This window comes from Aythya ferina (genome assembly GCF_964211825.1).
Source record: "Aythya ferina genome assembly, chromosome: 19".
Lineage (NCBI taxonomy): Eukaryota > Metazoa > Chordata > Aves > Anseriformes > Anatidae > Aythya > Aythya ferina.
Genome location: NC_140309.1, coordinates 1,316,286 through 1,322,664, shown reverse-complemented (window position 1 = coordinate 1,322,664; position 6,379 = coordinate 1,316,286). Strand labels below are relative to the sequence as shown.

Here is a 6,379-nt window from a genome sequence, read left to right as displayed (position 1 = left end):
CACCCAACACCCTTTCCTGCTTCCTCCCTTATCAAGGCCATTAAATTTTACAACCTTTTCTCCCCAGCAGATTCTCCAAATTCCTCAAAGACAATGAACAAACCCCCACTAATTTATCACATTGGGTTAGGGGTTTTAGGCATTGGTCTTCAGGGGTTTAGTGTGGTAAATAGTTTGGGTTAGGTCTGTAGAGGTTTTGAGGATTTTTAGGGTTAGTGCTTGAGGCTTTTTTGTGTAAAGGGCGGTAAGGGGTAGGGTTACAGTGAGTGCTGTTAAATGTAGTTCTCAAAAACTCGGCCTCTGATTGGCCATGCCAGCTCTTCAGGGAATGCTGGTAGGTGTAGTTTTCCGGCACCGCGCTTCCGGGAGGCCATGTTGGGTGCCCAGAACATGCCGGGAAATGAAGTTCTCGGACTCTGAACTTCTGGGAGGCCATGCTGAGTGCCCAGAGCATGCCGGGAAATGTAGTTTTCGAATTTAGGACTTCCGGGAGGCCATGTTGAGTGCCCAGAGCATACCGAGAAATGTAATTTTCGGATTCAGGACTTCCGGGAGGCCATGTTTAGTGCCCAGAGAATGCCAGGAAATATAGTTCTTGGGAACTAGGGTTAGAGTTAGGGGCTAGGGCTGGGGCTAGGGTTAGAGTTTAGGGTTTAGGGTGAGGGTTGGGGTTAGGGTTAGGAGTTAGGGTTAAGGCTTAGGATTAGGTTCTTAGGGGTTTATTTTTCGTCAGTTTTTACGGGTTAGGGTTAGGGTTATGGGCACTATAAAATGTGACTGGGCACATTTAAGTGCGGCACTGCCAGGCCACATTTCTCAGGTGGAGTTAAGTGAGGTAAAGGAGTTAGGAACAGGGAGGTATTGCACAACGTTATGTTGCATCAGTAGCAGTGAGTGTTGTGGAGGAGGTGGGTATTAGGGCTGGCACACTAGTGAATGCTGGTTCTCTGTGTTTGCAGATAATGGTGAGCCTGTTTAAACTAATTCCAGTTGAAGAAGTTTCAGATACTTGCTTGGTGACATTGTCAGTTCAATATTAAAAGCTGCAGCAAAAGCATGGGGATTGTTGCTTCTAGAAACACCCCAGGTCTCTTGCCTGCTCTCTGCATGCTGTTGAGCTAAAGCAGATTTAAAAAAAGAAACAAACAAAAAAGAAAAAACAAACAAACAAACAAAAAAAAACACAAAAAACATCACAGCTGCTGCTGTGCCTGCTCTCTTCCTACTTCCTTGTGCTTTGCCCCTCCCCTTTACCATGGTATTGTATAAACTCACTTTAGGATAGAATAAAACTTGTGATTAAAAATTAGCGAGAACAAAATAGACAACATCTTGTTATCTGTTGACCTTCTTTTATGTTGAAGCATCTTGTTATTTGAAAACATCCCGTTGTCTGTTAACCCTCAGTCAGGCTGAGACTTGAGATAACTTGAGTCAACTATCTGTTATGTCTTGTTAACTGAGACATCCTGTTATCTGCCGACCCTCAGTTAGGCCGAAAGCCAACTCAGCATTTTTACATCTTGGAAAACAACTGATTAAGCAAAAGGTGAAAAGTGCATCACGAGGAAGAACTACGGCCTTCCTCCCAAAGACCACTGCCCATATCCCGAAGACCCTGGCCCACAATTCTTGGAAGGCTTTGCGCAAGCGCAAGGACTGATAAGCTAATCAGCATACAAAATGAGAGTAGGCGGGGTTAGGTAATGAATATGTATAGGCGTTAATAGAATATTCATTGTTTCGCTGTATAAATATGAGATAGTTTGTCACTTCGAACATGCACAATTGACGGAAAGATCCCCCGTGCATCCAGCACTGCAATAAAGAATATACCACTTAAAGAAATTTCGGTTTTGATCTTTAAATCAACCATGTGATTGGGTTCGGGTGCTGGGCGGGGCCAAAAGGTAAATGAGCCCCAGGCATGCCATCAGAGAACTCCTTCTGCCTGGGCTGCTCTTTGGGGTAAGTGCTTTGTTTTTCCTTCAGTCAGTTGCAGGGTTCTTTAGGCAGGCTGGAGTTTATGGATTTCTGGATTTTAAGTGCTTGGAATTCACTTAATGGAGGGATATTTAGTAGAGGCTGCTGGCTCACTGTTTTTTGGGATGGTGACATACAATCCTGTTTTTGAGCTACACTTGAATCTCTAGGTGTATAAAACCACTTGTGTAACTCTCCAAAGGACTAAAACCAGCTTGATTACGTGCTACATGGCTTGACAGCATAGATGCAGCATTACCAAGTGACTGAGCAGGGTTGTATCAGTCAACTCTTTCATCTGCAAAGGGTAAGTCTGTGATTACCCCTGCCGGGGCTGCTGTGTATGCATGTCTTTTTGGCATTTGTGGAACTCAGTTGTGTTTTTTTGTGTGTGTGTGTATGTTCTAATTTTTTTTTTTTTTGAGGGGCGAATAGTGTGTGTGCTGAGCGTGGTTGGCAGGAGGAGGTGGGGAGCTGCTCAGGACTGGTAGGTTTTGTTTCTGGGAGTGTGCGGCATCCTTCCTGTGCGATGCGACTGATTGTTGGGCAGGAACGTTTCAGCTTCTGTGTCTTGAGCAATGTAGCTTGTGTAGTGTGTGTTGTGTGGCCTGGGCAGAGTTTGCTGTGGTGCTATGAGCAAAGAATCTCAGTTAGAGCTGGTGAGCAGCTGAAGTACCGGAGCTGGGAAGAGAGAGGTATTGCAGCAGGTACGCTGTGGCTGTGAGGTGCCTCAGAATGTTCTTTGCTCTTGTCTTTGCAGGTGCTTTGTGCAGTCGTGGACAGGGAAGGGAAATCCTCGTGTCACAGAGCACTGAGGGAAGGTGAGTGTTGTCAGCCTGGTCATCCCTTATCCGAAGCGAAGGGAAGACGCTCAGGTGTTTCCTTCGGAGGGTCCGAGGTGAGGCTGTTTGGGACAGAGGAGCAGTGTGGCAGGTGGGTGCTTGCAAGCACAGTGGTCATTTTGTCGTTTTGTGTTCCCTAGTAGTGTGGGTGATGCTGGCTGCTCCTTTCAAGCTTGGACCTAATTTGCAGGTACAGAGGCAAGTGGAGTGCTGTTTTGAAAGGATAAAACTAAAGATGTGGTCGCTTATGTTGTTAAGGGATGGGTGCTACTGCTGGCAGCTGAATGTTTATCTTCTGCCTGTGTTTTCCTTTGTTCAGGCTGAAATGCACTGCGCAGTGCAAGACATCTTGACCCAGGCTGCCTCTGGAGTGACTCTGGTGCGTGATGAGCAGAGGTAGCTGTTATTTTTGGGGGTGTGGTTGTCACTGCAGTTATTTTCCTACATCCAATAGAGTAAAATTCCAGTTTGCCTTTTAGAGGTGCTATAAGTGGGTAAAGAGAACAGATGGAAGCATCTGCCACGTGGGGCAGGCGAGCGGCTGAGGTACAGGAGGGGATGAGAGTACGTGATTTTTTCCTGTAGGTGGAATGGAATTGATTTTGTTGGTGCATAATCTGTTCTGCTCCTAGATATTTCTTTCAATGTAAAGAAAAGTTTGAGCTAATTCCAGTTAAGAAAGTTCCAGTTACTTGCTGGGCCGCATTGTCCTTTAATATTCAAAGCTGCAGCAAAAGAATGGGGATTGTTGCTTCTAGAAACGCCCCAGGTCTCTTGTCTGCACTCTGCATGCTGTCGAGCTAAAGCAGATTTTTAATAAAAACAAAAAGAAACACACTAAAAACAACAACAACAAACAAACACCATTGGGTGATGTGTTGTGAATGCAATGATCATTTAATCCCTTTGTTTTCCCAGGTGGTGTGGATGATACTGGCTGCACTGTTGGAGCTTGGACTCAGAGAGGAACAGGTGAGCACAATCGTATGTTGCATCAGTAGTAGTCAGCATTGTGGAGAAGGTGGGCATCGGGGCTGGCATGCTAGTGAATGCTGGTACTCTGTTTTTGCAGCTGATGATGAGCCTGGCAATTGACTAAGATGACAATCAGTGCCTGTGCATTTCTTGAGGCGGAGGGAATTGACCATCCAGCAGTCTGAGAGCTAAATTGGGGGGCACCTGGTATTTGCGTATCTGGGGTGGCTAATGGGAGGTGGGAGCCAGAGCAGCATGGAGCTCAAACCAAATACCATGCACAAGACCTGAAAGAGATCTGCACTTCAAGCAGCAACTGCAAGACAAGAAGTGCTCGGATCAGCCCTACCATGACAAAACAAGCATTTAGGGCCTTTGGTGTGGCTACAAGTTGCACATCTTGTCTGTCCAGGAGAAGAGGGCAATGAGCATATCAAGACCTGAGGAGCACGTAACATATGATGATCATATCAGGAAACATTTGATACCAAAAAAAATTACACGCACAGAAGAAGTGATCCCTTTAAGCTCCCACTGCAAGACAAGAGGTACTCAGCTCCCAGTTCAACATCAGCAATATTCCAAGGAGGTCAAGTGTTCAATACCCTCAGGATGGCTTCCCCAGGGCCTGCTGAGCACCAAGAGCAACAGCACAGCACCGACAACACAGAACACAGATGACAAGCTGGGACTGCCCTGCCTGGCATGGGTTCACACTGTACGTGACGCAACTCCCCACACATCATCTCTCTGCCTGACCTGATCAATCCTGAAAGGCCCCATCCTCTGCAATGACTTAAAAGCACAGACCCACACCCTATGGGTGCATTCACAACCCCAACTCAAACATAGCACTTGCCCCCCAACTTAGCTTGGCAATGCTGGGAGGCACGTTCCATCCTCACCAAGGAACACAAAGGCTAGCTAGGACATTGCTTCATGCACAAGGCTCCTCTTCACCTGCAGAAATAAAGTGCCATCAGGCACCAGCACACCAGCCAAATTTCTTCCAGTGAAACAACCTCCTCAGAAACAAAACAGTAGTCAACTGACCTGCTCTACTACTGAAATCAGATAGACACCCTCCAGACAACTCCCCACCTCCCCCTGCCAACCACTCCCCAACACACAGGATTCCCACCTCAACTTCATTTTCAGGGCTCAGAATCCACCATCAACGTGGACCACAGAGGCCAGCTAGGATGTTCCCAGTACCTTCTTCATCCCTGCAAAAGAGGAGTCACCCAGAGGTGCACCAAGAGACTACTACACAAAAAATACCCGTTTTCCAACTTTCCACCACTCACCTTCCCAATCCAGGCTTATCACTGCCATTCAGTGTGCCAAGCCAAGGTCACGGGGCTTACACCAGGGAGAAAGAACAGACAAACGTGACAATCCACAAAACAGTCTATACCCACTCCTCTTCTTTCCTCCCCTACTGCAACAGCCAAGAAGCCCCAGAGCCACATGCCCCAACCCAGTACCACTGCTTCGCTCACCTAACATCTCAAGGAGATGCATCGCACTCCCAGCTCCTCTTGCGCTCTGAGCAGCTCCAGCATTTCAGGAATTGGAACTGCTGGCATCTGGCGTGCCTCAGAAACGTGGCAGGAGACGTACTCTGCTGTCGCAAGGCGCTTGCAAAGCCGGCCCAACAAGTGAAGCAGACTAACACAGTCCACCGAACAACTCAGGGTCCCCTCTGCTGGCCACTCACCCTCAAGCTTCCTTCAACTTTCTGTGTTTGTGCCCTGGGCTACAAGAAACAAAGAGACAAGGTCACATCCACAATGGACACGCAAACAGTACAGCTCCTTGCAGAGGACTCAAATACAGAGACCAGAGCCAGATAAATAAAAAAACCACCCTGAATTCCACAAATGCCAAAAGGCCAGGAATGCACAGCAGCCCCAACAGAGGTAGTCACAGACTTATCTTTTACAGACAAAAAAGGTGACCTTGCTCAGTCTCTTGGTCATACTGCACCTACAAATCAAGCCTCTTGTAGCATGTAATCAAGCTGGTTTTAGCCCTCTGGAGAGTACAACAAGTGGGTTGATTCATCTAGAGATTAAAAAACAGCTCAAAAACAAGAGCGTACCCCACCATCCCAAAAAACAGTGAGCCAGCAGCCTCTACTAAATATCCCTGTATTAAGTGAGTTCCAAGCACTTAAAATCCAGAAATCCATAGATTCCAGCCTGCCTAGAGAACCCTGCAACTGACTGAAGGAAAAACAAAGCACTTACCCCAAAGAGCAGCCCAGGCAGAAGGAGTTCTCTGATGGCATGCCTGGGGCTCATATACCTTTTGGCCCTGCCCAGCACCCAAACCCAATCACCTGGAAAAGGGGAGGGAAAAAGCACAAGGAAGTAGGCAGAGAGCAGGAGCAGCAGTGGCTGGTTTTCATTTCTTTGTTTGTTTGTTTTTTTTTTTTAAATCTGCTTTACCTGAGCAACATGCACATAGCAGACAAGAGACCTGGGGTGTTTCTAGAAGCAACAATCCCCATGCTTTTGCTGCAGCTTTGAATATTGAAAGGACAACATGACCAGGCAAGTGAACTGGAACTTTTT

General features: G+C 47.0%; 2 long non-coding RNA genes across 2 annotated transcripts; one reads left to right on the top strand and one right to left on the bottom strand.

Annotated features, from left to right (window-relative positions):
• Nucleotides 1-1,208: 1,208 nt before the first annotated feature.
• On the top strand, nt 1,209-4,898 carry LOC311421206. Its single transcript, XR_014684744.1, has 5 exons — nt 1,209-2,290; nt 2,744-2,804; nt 2,966-3,015; nt 3,744-3,809; nt 3,898-4,898. It is a non-coding gene; the product is annotated as an uncharacterized lncRNA (long non-coding RNA).
• LOC311421207 lies at nt 3,695-6,115 on the bottom strand. Its single transcript, XR_014684745.1, has 4 exons — nt 6,053-6,115; nt 5,303-5,559; nt 5,108-5,162; nt 3,695-5,026 (listed from the first exon to the last, which is right to left on the bottom strand). It is a non-coding gene; the product is annotated as an uncharacterized lncRNA (long non-coding RNA).
• Between the last annotated feature and the right edge of the window lie 264 nt (nt 6,116-6,379).